At 42.3% G+C, this 13,412-nt stretch overlaps 1 pseudogene; it reads right to left on the bottom strand.

The window, feature by feature from the left end:
• Window positions 1-11,238: 11,238 nt before the first annotated feature.
• LOC149849073 (uncharacterized) lies at window positions 11,239-12,384 on the bottom strand (annotated as a pseudogene).
• Window positions 12,385-13,412: the final 1,028 nt, after the last annotated feature.

Genomic DNA, 13,412 nt, shown 5'->3' with positions numbered 1-13,412 from the left:
TTACTCTTACGACCATGGAACTTTTCTCTGAATGGATTCCTTTCTGAGCTGGTCCCGGGCTGCTCATTCATTATTTTATTCATCATTTTTCTGAACATGGCATACATCTGAGGGTCTATGCCGTCATCTTCTTGCTGCTGCTCTTGACTCTTCTCGGATCGAGGGGAACCCATTTCTTCTTCCGAGGCTGACGAGTACTGGGATGCCGTGGTTCTTTTGCCTGATCTTGTCTCAACCATCAAATGGTATGGATGCTCTCTTGCAGGGCAAAGACCTGATTAGATTTTGAGGGAATTAGCTTTTGGAGGAAATATTTGCTGAAAATATGGTAGACAATTTGGAAAAGATGTCCCATTACTAGGGACTGAGTCGTGGTGGGAATCACGACAATTGTGTTGTCATTCCTTCTGCAAAAAAAATAAACAACGAAAATATGCCTTGTTACCTAGGCGAGGTCGTCAAACCACAATGGAAAGAGAGAATTTTATTAAAATGAAAAGAATAAGATTTTATTGATCTTGACAAAGAGGTGAGGGACAAACAATTTGCCACCATTCACGATAGTCGGCAGACACTCTAGGACCTGAAAAGATTTTAAGAGAGACAAAGGAATCCCAGCCGTAGCGGGCGGAATGATATGCCCCGGACCATTGTGCGGAGGTGAGATCGAACTCTGCCATAGCTCCTGATAACAAGCGGGCTTCGACGTACTGCTGCCTTTGAGAAAATTGCCGAACACATCTCTCTGGTTGGTAGTAAGTGCAGAAGAATGGTCCTAGCAACTTGAACCGCTTGCCATAAGCGTAGGTATATCTGGGAGGAGATATTTGCCGATCAAAATAGTCCCAAACAACGTCATCCTCTTGAATGTTGTTGATCATAGACCGGTACTGCGCCACTGGAAGGAGTTCTTGACCATTGTATCTAAAAGAGCTTGCTCGGGCTGGAACGTGCTGGAAAAACCAGGACTGAAGTGCGTAGATGCATCCTTCAACTAAAATGGACTCTCCGAGTGAGAATCGAGTCAGACCTCGATAAAGGAAGGCGAGCGCTGCCATGGCTATAGAGAGGCGATTGGTTTGCCGACTTCCCCATCTTCTCATAAGCTGGATTATCCTGATGTCCATGTAGTTCTGTCCATCTGGGAAAAGGGACAGTCCTACAGTGCATAGAACCATTGCATTTTGAATCCTTTCTTTGGCTGTTCTTGAAAGCAAGTTGACTTCGACGAAGGTCCCGTACTGGCGGTATAACTCAAGTAGGTCAACATACTCATTTCCTTCCAACTGGATCAGGGGCCAAGATCGGCGGCCTGTCATACGAGCTAAGGAGTCTCGGGGGTCCAAACCCTTGACATTGATAAGGAATTGATGCTCTAAGGGGTCTCCTGGTTGACCGGCTGGTTCTGGCAACCCCATGATTTCTGAAAATTCATCCATTAAAACAGTCATCTCTCCCCACGGGAACCAGAAGGTACACGTTCGAGGATTCCATCGCTCCGCCATTGCATGGATCAGGTTGCCATTGATGGTCTGCTTTCCGACTGCTGATGCCAGCTCTAATCCGCACTCGCTCAAATGGTCCGGGAACATTCGGGAAAAGCTCTTTAGCCAGGAATAATACCACCGGGGAATGAAAGTTCCGGTGCTAAGGGCTCGATGTTCAGGACGACCTTGTCGCACCTCGAAGGAGATGTGACCTTCAGGAAAGATAGGATCGACTTGACTGGATGCCATCGAACTGAAAACAGAGAAAGACTCAGAATGAAACTTAGGAAAATGTGAGAAATTTTGAAAAATTTTGCAGGCAGGATAAAAATGCAACTAGAAATTCGAGATCCAGTAGAATGGTAGAATGTAAAATCGCCTGGAGTTTTGAAAGAAATGGGATATTTGAAAAAATCATCCAAGGTTTGAGAAAACATCTTGTGGAAAATAAAGATGTTTTGAAAAAGGCCTAAGAAGTTGGAAAACATTGGGAAATATAAGAAATTAAGGAAATCATACACATACAATCACATCCTGCACAAACATTCATGCACATTCAGCACTCCCTAAAAGGCTGACTCTAGATGCATCCATTTGAAAACAGCTGTAGGACCTTAATCCTAACTCTAGGTTCAGATCATCTTTGTCCAATCCAGTTATGCCGATATACCCGAATCGAAATCCAAGGTACGTGGCATAGAGTTTCAACTCCGGTTCTAAGGTAAGGTTTTCCAACATCCTTGAGCGCCTACCGATATACTTTGGACTGTGGCCCGCGGTACGTGGTAGGGGGGTGTTAACCCAAATAGTTGGCCTAGTTGTGGGGCTCTGTCCCGAACTATGGTTCTGGAAGAGAGCCCAGCAACGTGAAGACCGGGACAATATAGGTAATGGGGGTTTTGAAAAAATGATCACATGCAAGAAATAGAAGGCTCTAAGTCCTAGAGAGATAGATTTTGAAAATTTTGAAGAAGCATACATTGTTTGCATTCAGATCCTAAATTGAGGAGGATTGTATTTAGACCTAAGTCTATGTGTGCATGAAAATATCTCCTCAATATGGTCCTACCAAACCATGCCTAAGCTATATGGAGTCAATGTCAGCTAGGTCAGAATCTAGGCTCCTAGGCTCACATGATATTGAAAGTAAAGAGCTGACATTTAGTGAACATAATTTTGATAATTAAACTAAGTCAAGCATAATTTAGGTCAGACAATGACAGGTCCCATCTCGGTCGCCAAACCTGTTATCGTCGCGAAATTTTTCCCCCGTCTTCCCCTCCTTGCGGAAGAGAAAAAGAGAGAAACGCTTTCGCGATTCAAACTTTGACCGGATTTTGGAAATTGTTTTGAAATACTCGCCTCCGTTTTGAAAATTGCGGGAAAATCCATGGGATGGGGCTCGACCTGTCGGTACGAGGTTCGACCGTTCCTGCCGCCTTTAACAGGGGTAATCGAACCAAGGACCAAAATTGTGCTTGACTTAGTTAAATTATCAAAGTTATGTTCTATCCTAAATGCACAGAGAATTCAGGCATGTGCTATGAGATTTTGGAAAATGCAGCTTGGGAAAACATGATGTATGCTTGGAAAATATTTGGAGTTGAAAAGATTCTCTCAGGAAAAAGCTGAAAGTCAATTTCTCAGGAAACTCAGATGGAAAAGATTTGAAATCTCAGGAAAGTTCATAAAGACTTGGGAAAATTATGAATGGTTGAAAATCCTTGGAAAATGGAAGTGATTCTTGAGAAAAGATGAACCTTTTGAAAAGGGAAACACTTCTTAGAAAAACTTGGACTTTGAGAGTTTTCTTAGAAAAATGATGGAAGATTTATAGGAAAGCTCATTGGAGAAGGAAATTCAAAACTTGTGGAATCGAAATCCTGGGAATTTTACCTTTTTAAATACTTGGAAATCGATTTTGGATCTTGAAGAAAGATTGGAAAACTCTTTTGAATATCTTAAGAAAATATCCTTTTCTTGGGAAAACTGTGGAAAAACTTGTCTTGGAAAAACCGATTTTGAAAAATCCTTAGAATTTCTTGAGAAATCGATTTCTTGAGAATGAAGTTTTCTTGAGAAAATCTTGAGAAAATCAATGATTTTATGATGCAAATGACATGAGTGAATGAATGCACTTTGAGAAGATTTTCTGAGGAATTGGTTGGAAAATGTGCATTAAGTCAAGATAAATCCTTCACATATCCTGACTGTGGCCATGAATATGTTCAGAATTTAGTTGATTTGATGCACATGATTTTGAAAACTTTGGAAATATGATGTGCATTTTCAAGATAGCCTAAGAGTGTAGGCTCAATGTGACTAGTAGAAAGATGACGGATCTGGGTCTCGTCCATATTCCGACTAGGGCCGTAAATATGGATCCCACCGAGTCCATCAACTCCCTAAGAGTTGGTGCACGTGCCATTCGTGAACATCCATAGTGCTTTTGAAATAAAATGCATGAATCATAGAAACAAGATATTGCATAAAATCAAACTATATGATATGCATCCTAGTCTAAGCAGGAAGTTAAATCTCTTATTCCAAAATTTACATTATTACATCACTAAATAAAGGAAATAAAAGAAATTTGCAGACTTCAGCTCCTTCTTTGGAATGTCCCTGCCAAGCTTGAAATAAAGTTAGCTCAAATATGTGGGTTTTTCCAAGATTTTCCAATAATATTATGAAATTATTGGACTTAATTGGATATAAACCCTATTCTCATGCTTCCTTGATATTTAAAATGATGAAAATGCTAGAAATTCAGTAGAAAACAATTTGAAATTCGGAATTGAGGTTAAAATGACCAAAATACCCCTAATTATAAAGTTATACCTTTAAAATCAGGGTTTTTTGAAGGAAAACTTGGTAAAATTGAGATTTTGAAGTTCAAATTGAATCAAATGATGATGAAATGCAGTATGAGGCATGATGACATACTGCTAAGCATATTATTACTGTAAAATCAGAATTTGACATTTTGAAATTTAGCCAAAATAGCGAATTTCGCTTGTTTTTCACTTGGATCTGAGTCCTGCGGGACCCTGTTTTGGTATTGTGGATAATCCAAACCTCAAATGGATTCCAAATTGCACCAAATTCGGTATGAAGCATCTAAACACTCTGATAAACAACCTAGAATGCTAAAAATCACGAAATGATATGATTTAAATGCTAAAATTCAAAGAAAGTCCTAAAAATGATGGATTTTGCCTATGGATCCGAACCAAATGCAATGCCCAATATGATAATGCAAGATTTACACCATGGAAACTTCTGATATTTTGCAGACTGCTAAAAGACCCGAAATAGAACATTTTTGGTTTTTACAGCCTCGGGATGTGAGCCATGGTGAGTTCAATAACAGGGATTTAGTTCAGACAGAGGTAAAAATCACACTAATCTGATGTAAAATGCTAAAAAAATACAAAACGGCCATGGAAATTTATGAAATTAATCAGAGCTATGAACGACACCTACATGAACAACTTTTATGTTTATGACTTTGGCATTTGATCAACATAAGCACCGATAAAAATATAACTTTTTCTGCCTAAACTAACAGAACAGACAAATGTATCAAAACAGGGGGCTGACAAAAAAAATCCGAAGCAGGGGTCAACGCTGTTCTAAAAATTACAGGCTTTTAGATGAAAACAGAGGACACCACGGACATAACTTTCACTTTTTACAGTTTCGGATTTGGAGCAACACACAAAGAGAAACTATAGCTATAAGTCGATCCAAGATCTCAAAGGCCCAAATTAGGCTCTGACACGTGTCCCGAATTCTCTGATTTTTATCAGACATAAAAAAAATCATAAAAATCCGAAAAAATCATATTAAAACCTAGACCTTCTCCCGAGTTCAAAACATCTTTCGGATCGAAAATCGGATCTCCCATGAGGGATATCTCGATTTTACAAGTCGGAAAATGATTTTCAAAACGTATCCCGGGTAACAAAACCCGACTTGCCATTTTGAATGTTTTCCGCAGTAAACAAATTCAAATGCTCCGAATTTTTGGCAAAATTTCAGGGACACCTAAGGGCGCATTCCGTGATTTTTTTGGGATTTTTAATAAAAAACAAATGCATGAAATGACGTGTGGACTGACTGACAAAAACAGAGACCTACTGAAAATAAGCAGAATTGAAATAAAGGCTAAATTAATCCTAATTAATTCATGAAATGTACTAAATGAATGAAATAAAATGCAAATTAAACCTAGCTAACTATATGAATGTTAAAAATCATCAAGGAAGCATAACAAAACATTTTTATATATGTCATTTTATGAGAATAGCTCAATCCATCCCTCGGATGAGCTCTTTCTTCAAACGACTCCCGATTCGGATTATAGAATCACATCAAGGGGAAAAGAAGTGCACCTTGCTTCGTTATGCAGCGTAGGAGCTCTTGAAAGGGGCAGCTATCATGAGCTTCCTTCGTCCTTCGCTCCGAGCTTCGGATGGTCCACCAAAATCGAGCTCTGTTGGAATCGAATTGGCCACAGCACGAGCTTTACTCCACCTTCTTCAATGCGCCAAAGGGGGCACGATTTCCAAGGTTCAAAATCAGATGTTAGGAAGGCTAGGTCGGATTTTCCAAGTTCACAAGAGCTAAAAAAAATGATCTCCCCTTAGGCTGGGCGTGAACCCTTGTTTTTATAACTTTTCTGAAAAATTTTGAAATTCAAACAGGCTGGATCTGAGCCCTCCATGTGGCGCCATCTCAGGGGGTGCCATCTGAGGGGTTTGAAATTCGAATGTCTTTTGCAGGGAGCCCTCAGGTGGCGCCACCTCAAAAGGTGTTTTAATTTTTGAGAAAAATAAAAAAATGGAAATTTTGTGGGTGAGACACCTCAGCAGGGGGAATTTGGAATTTTTCAAAAGTTAGCTTGATTCTCTCTGCAGGGAGCTCCCAGAAGGCGCCACCTCAGAGGGTGCTCTCTTGGAATTTGAAATTCAAACTCACCTTTTGTAGGGAGTCCTCAGGTGGCGCCACCTCATGGTGGGCTACCTTTATTAAAAATAAAATAAAAAATAAAAATGGAGCCAAGTGGAGTCCTGGAATGGTGCCACCTCAAAAGGTGTTCTGAGGTGTAAAGTTGGAACAGTAGGGGCATGCCATGTGGCGCCACCTCTGGGGAGTTCAAATGTTTGAAATTTTGCTTTTCTGCAGGAAAGGAGGGGCTGACATATGGCATTTCCTCAGAGTGGCTCCTACGATGCCATATGGCAGGAGAACATGAAAGGAGGAAGCAAAATGCGCCACCTCATGGGGGGGTTTTTTCTACTTTTTCTGGTGCAGGGAGGTCTGGACATGTGGCGGACAAGTGTCAGCTGTCTGGAGAGGCTTTCTCAAATGGCGCCACCTCAGGGGGGAGTTTGAAATTCAAATGGAGGTTGGCCCTAGAGGAATGGAGGGTGGACATGTGGCGCCACCTCAGGGTGGCTCCTACAATGCCATGTGGCAAGAGGGAGGAAAAAGAGGGCAGTGACATGTGTCTCCTACTTTTCTGAAAAAAAGTAGGGAGAGGACATGTGTCCTCTACTTTTTCTGAAGGAATGAGAAGGAGACATGTGTCACCTTCTTTTCCTGAAAGAAGTAGAAGATGACACGTGGCAGAGGGATGAGAAGGAGGTGGGCCAAGCCATGTGGCGCCATCTCAGACAGGATGAAAAAGGTAGGAGTTCTTGATTTTCGCCACCTATGGGGATTTTGAATATTTGAATTCTAGTTTTTCTGAGGAAAGCAGAAAATGACACATGACACTTGCTTTTTCTGAGGAAATGAGAGCTTGCCATGTGTCCTCTGAAGGAGACACTCCAGATGGCGCCACCTCAGAGGAGACAAGCCTACCTTTTTTGTAGGAATTTAGGAGTGACACATGTTTCCTACTTTTCTGAAAAAAATAGGGAGAGGACATGTGTCAGGCTACTTTTCTAGAAGGAGGGAGAGGTTGACACGTGTCCCCTGCAGGAGACACACTTCAAGTGGCGCCACCTCAGAGGAGACAAACTCCACTTTTTCTAGACAGGACAACCTATGACACTTGGCATCTCCTGGTAGTCTTTGAAATGACACATGGCGCAGGATGAATAGGGTGACATATGGCAGATAATTGGGATGACATGTGGCGGCTTCTGAAGGTAGCCCCACACTGACACTTGGCATGGAAATGGGAGGAGAGAGAAATGACAAGTGGCACCAATCCAAGGGACAAGGCTCCTATATTTTTGGGTTTTTCAAAATTCAATTTTTTTTTTTTAAAAGAAAAGCTTGTGTGACACCACCTCAGTGTGGGTCCCACATTGCTTCTTTATTGAAATAAGGATAAAACAACAACTTCTTTTTGGAATTTTCATAAAATCTGGACTAATGGGCAAAACAGGAATTTTGGAAAGAGTTGGCCCTTGTAGGGCGATTTTGTAAAAGAAAGATATTTGAAATTGTCAAAAAGGGCCAAATCTAAGATGAAGTGACTGAATTCCATATTAAAAACTATCCAGATGGTTTTCTTGAGGAAATTTTTTGAAATTCAGAGTCCTGAGGGTAAAATGGGAAAAATTGATAATTTTGAAGACCCAGGGTTTTGAAATCAATTTTGAAAAGAGTTGAAATTCTAATCTGGATTGAAAATTTTGAAATCAAGAGTTCTGGACCTCGAAATGACATGCTGTGCAGTGCAGTGATTTGAAATGCTCATGCAATGATATGCAATGTCATGTCTTATGAAATGTAATCTTGAATCAAGACTTGGAGATGTCTGTCTCCTGTCAGGAGTAAAATTTTGAACATCTGAGCTAAAAATAGAGAAATTTTGAGAGTTGCAGATGAAAATTAGACTTTTGTAAGGTCCGAGCTCAGAAAATGACCATTTGCCCTTCAGCGATTTCAAAAAGGCTTGATGATGATGCTTGGTGAAGATGTCGGGGAGGTGAGTGAAAATTTGGGGTGTTTACAAGATCTGATTCCTTCGTGAGATCCTAGACCTCACACTCACTGGCCTGTAAGGTATCTGATATGTAGGGCTTCAGTCTTTGCCCATTCACCTTGAATTTGCCTCTGGTTTGTGGGTCAAATAATGTCACTGCCTCGTGCGAGAATACTTCTTTCACAATGTAAGGCCCATCCCATCTTGACCTTAATTTACCTGGGAATAGATGCAAACGAGAATTGAACAACCAAACTTTCTGATATGGCTCAAACACTTTTCTGATAATATGTTTATCATGAAAAGCCTTAGTGCGAGCTTTATATGACTTGGCATTCTCATATGCATCATTCCTGAGCTCTTCTAACTCAGTGAGCTGCAATGATCGCTCTTTGCCTGCCTGGGTGAGGTCGAAATTAAACTTCTTGATTGCCCAATATGCTCTGTGTTCCAGCTCGACAAGGAGGTGACACACTTTCCCAAAAATAAGATGATACGGGAACATGCCAATGAGAGTTTTAAACGCAGTCCTATATGCCCAAAGAGCATCATCTAAGCGCTGAACGTGGTACACCAAAACGACTGAAAATATTATGCTTGATGAACTTGAGCACAACTCTGTGATCATTGGTCTTGGTTGCCACAGCCTCGACCCATTTGGACACATAATCAACCGCCACTAAGATATACAAATTGTTGAACGATGGCGGGAATGGGCCCATAAAATCTATGCCCAAAACATCGAAAATCTCAACAATCAAAATCAGGAGCAAGGTCATCATGTCCCTCTTGGACATATTCTCGGTTTGCTGACAACGAATGCACTTTCTGCAGAACTCATGTGCATTTCTGTGGAGTGTGGGCCAATAAAATCCAGACTGCAAAACCTTTGCAGTTGTCTTTCTACTACTAAAATGCCCTCCACATGCTAACGAATGACAAAATCTGAGGATGGACTCATACTCCTCCTCCGAGATGCACCTTCTAATGATCTGGTATGCGCAATATTTGAACAATTCTGGTTCATCCCAATAGTACTGTCTCACCTGTGATAAGAATCGCTCTCGCTCATTCTTATTCCAATGCTCAGGTATCTGCCTCAAAACCAGATAGTTCACAATATCCGCGAACCAGGGTAACTGCGATGTTCCAATGGTCATAATCTGCTCATCGAGGAAAGAATCACTGATCGGTCTCTGATCCTGAGTGGTCTCCACGATCAGTCTAGAGAGATGGTCTGCTACTATGTTCTCACTTCCCTTCTTATCTCAAATCTCGAGATCAAACTCCTATAGTAGCAGGACCCATCAGATGAGTCTCGGTTTGCTGTCTTTCTTGCTAAGAAGGTACTTCAATACAGCATGATCAGAATAGACAACCACCTTCGAACCGAGAAGATAGGACCTAAACTTATCCAAAGCGAATACTATTGTGAGTAGTTCCTTCTCTGTTGTGGTGTCGTTCATTTGAGCATCGGACAGAGTTCTGCTCGCATAGTATATCACATAAGGCTTCTTGTCAACCCTTTGTCCTAAAATGGCCCCCATCGCATAGTCGTAAGCATTGCACATAATCTCGAATGGAAACATCCAATTCGGAGGTCTCAAAATGGGTAAAGTGGTCAAGGTCTCTTTGAGTATCTCAAAGGCCTTCATGCAGTCATCACCAAACTCAAAGGGCTAATCCTTTTCCAATAATGAGCAGAGCGGTCGAGAGATTTTGCTAAAATCTTTAATGAATCACCTGTAAAATCCGGCATGCCCTAAGAATGACCGTATCTGCCTAACAGTGGTGGGTGGAGTCAATCATGAAATTGACTCAACTTTTGCTCGATCAACCTCTATCCCTCTTTTGGACACAATGTGTCCAAGCACAATCCCCTCTTGGACCATAAAGTGACTCTTCTCCCAACTCAAAACTAGGTTTGTCTCCATACACCTACTCAGTACTCGAGTAAGTTTCTGGAGGCAATCCTCAAAGGAAGAGCCATACACAAAAAAGTCATCCATGACATCATCCACCATGTCGGAAAAAATAGCTAACATGCACCTCTGAAAAGTTGTCGGGGCATTACAGAGCCCAAACGGCATTCGTCTAAACGCAAAAGTGCCATACGGGGACAGATAAATGTGGTTTTCTCCTGGTCGTCAGGATGGACAGCTACTTGATTATATCCAGAATATCCGTCCAAGAAACAATAGTAGCTCTGTTCTGCGAGTCTTTCCAAGATCTGATCAATGAATGACAACGAGAAGTGATCCTTCCTTGTTGCCGCATTCAGCTTCCTATAATCAATACAAACTCGCCACACTATGGTGGTCCTCATCGGAATGCTCTCCCCCTTTTCGTTCTTCACCACAGTGAGTCCGGATTTCTTCGGCACAACCTGAATCGGACTGACCCGCTAGCTATCAGAAATGGGGTATATGATCTCAGAATCCAACCACTTGACCACCTCATTTTCACCACTTCTTTCATATTAGGATTTAATCTTCTCTACATGTCACACACCGGCTTGGCTTCTTCATCATAATGAATCTGATGCATGCAGAATGAAGGATCAATTCCTTTCAAATTTGCAACTCCCCAACCAATCACTGCCTTGTGCTCTCACAAAATGTCTATCAGTCTTTGTTCCTGCTCCTCTGTGAGCAGTGACGAGATGATCACAGGCAGAGTCTCACCAACTCCGAGGTATGTATACTTGAGTGAATCCGGTAAGGGTTTCAGCTCAAGTTGTGGGGGAGACTCTATCGAAGATTTGGTTGGGGTCTCAGCAAGTGGTGGAAGAGGCTCAATGCTCCCTCACCAAGGAGGGGATCCTGACGAAACTAACGACACATCTACACAAACTCTACAACTATCATCTTCTGTATAATACATATCAAGGGAATCCTCTGTTATATACAACTCTGGCTGTGCTTCTACTAAATCCTGTGCTATATCAACCTGGAAGCACTCTATATCTCCGACTGGACCCATCGCGGCATTGAAAATGTTCAGCCAAACCTTTCAGTTGCCAAACGACAAGTCCATGGCTCCGATTCTATAATTGATGCATGCATTGGTTGTCGCCAAGAATGGTCTGCCCAGAATAATCGGAGTCTGGTGCTGGCTATCAATTCCTTCCATGTCAAGGATAATGAAATCGACCGGAAAGTAGAACTCATCCACTTTAACTCGCACATCCTCCAAGACACCTCTCGGTACCTTGACAGACCGATCTGCTAGCTGAAGTGTAATCGGGGTCGATCTCATTTCTCCTAGCCCGAATGAATCATAGAAATATCCGAGCAAGATGTTCATGCTTGCTCCAAGGTCGAGCAAAGCGCGTTCTATGCAGATGTTTCTTGTGGTATATGCGATGATCGGGGCTCCAGGGTCCTTGAGCTTTGGTGGAGTCTGGTGCTGAAGCACTGAACTCACCTGCTCGGTCAAATGGACCTTGGTAGGAACTCTTCCTCTGGATTTCCTCTTCTGGGTATAGAGTTCCTTAAGGAATTTGGCATAAGCCAGCACCTGCTGAATGACATCTAGCAAAGGTAGGTTGATCTGTACATGCTTGAAGATCTCGAGCATGTCCTGGACCATCATGCTTTGCTTTCCTCTGCCAACGGGAGATTCTAATGCTTTGGGATAGGGTGGTTTTGGAATATACATCTGGGGGTTCTCCTCTTTGTGAGAAGGCTCACTCCTATCCTGCTCCTGAACTGGGGTAGAGGACTGAGCCACAGAAGATGGTATGCTCGATTCTAGCTCATCTGTCCTCTCTCTACTCTCGACGTGATACTCACACCCACTCCTAAGGGCCATAACAGCTTTGGCCTGTTGCTGAGATTCGGTGATGTACAGGCCTCCCGTCATTGATTCCTTGCCCTTTGGGTTCATCACTGCCTCACTCGGCAAACTTCCCTCAGGTCTCCGACTTATCGCTTCTGCTAACTGCCCCATCTGCGATTCTAACTTCGCGATGGACTGAGTATGAGAGCTCAATATCTAACTACACTTCTCGAAGGCATTCTAATTAGAGGTTTTCACCTCTTGGAATGCTTGGAGAAGTCTCTCCTTGAAAGAAGTCTGCTGAGCAGAATCTTGTGAGAGCTGAGGAGAAAAAGAATGAGTGTTTTGAGGAAAGCTCGGCCTCTGAAATGTCTGAGTGAATGATGGCGGCCGAGCAGGCTGAGAAGGAATGAGTTGAGTAGAAGGCTGTGAATTCTTTCATGAAAAGTTAGGATGGTTACGCCACCCCGGGTTATATGTAGATGAATATGGATTATTCAAGGGTCTGACGTAAGCCTGAGCGGCCTGAACTTGCTCTTACACAAATTCAGGGTACTGAGCTGCCAAAGGGCACTCAGTGATCGAATGTGCCAGATTGGCACAGAGAGTACACACCTGATGACTGGGAGATGGACCCGCGAGAAGTTGATCCAACTTCTGTGCATTCATATCCACTTTGCATTATAATGCAGTAGATGGACCAATCTCGAGAACGCCACCTTTCTTAGGAATGTTGGGTGTGGTTCTATCCGACTGAGAGCTAGAAGCATGATGGAGGGAATTTTCTGCTAATATGTCAAACAATCTCCATGCTTCATCTTCACTCTTCAACATGAATGTCCCTCCGCAAGAAGAATCGATCATCTGACGGTTTCTGTCAGACAATCCATCGTAAAAACTCTGCACCAGTTGCCATCTCGGCACCTGATGGTGGGGACACTTCCTACGAAGATCCTTCATTCTCTCCCAGATCTCATGAAATTGCTCACCATTTAGCTCTGAAAAGCTAGTGATGACTCGCCTGTACTGGTTCGTCCTACCTATGGGAAAGTATTTTCTTAGGAACTTCTGCTGCAACTAATCCCAGGATCCTATTTCTATGGAATCTAAGGACTTTAGCCAATACTTGGCCTTGTCCTTCAATGAGAACGGGAACAGGGTCAATCTCAAAGCATCGTCATCGAAATTCTATATCTTCA

The sequence above is a fragment of the Nuphar pumila genome, chromosome 1 (genome assembly GCF_984573655.1).
Source record: "Nuphar pumila chromosome 1, dmNupPumi1.hap1.1, whole genome shotgun sequence".
Lineage (NCBI taxonomy): Eukaryota > Viridiplantae > Streptophyta > Magnoliopsida > Nymphaeales > Nymphaeaceae > Nuphar > Nuphar pumila.
The sequence above is the reverse complement of the archived record's forward strand: the minus strand, read 5'-3'. Positions and strand labels throughout refer to the sequence as shown.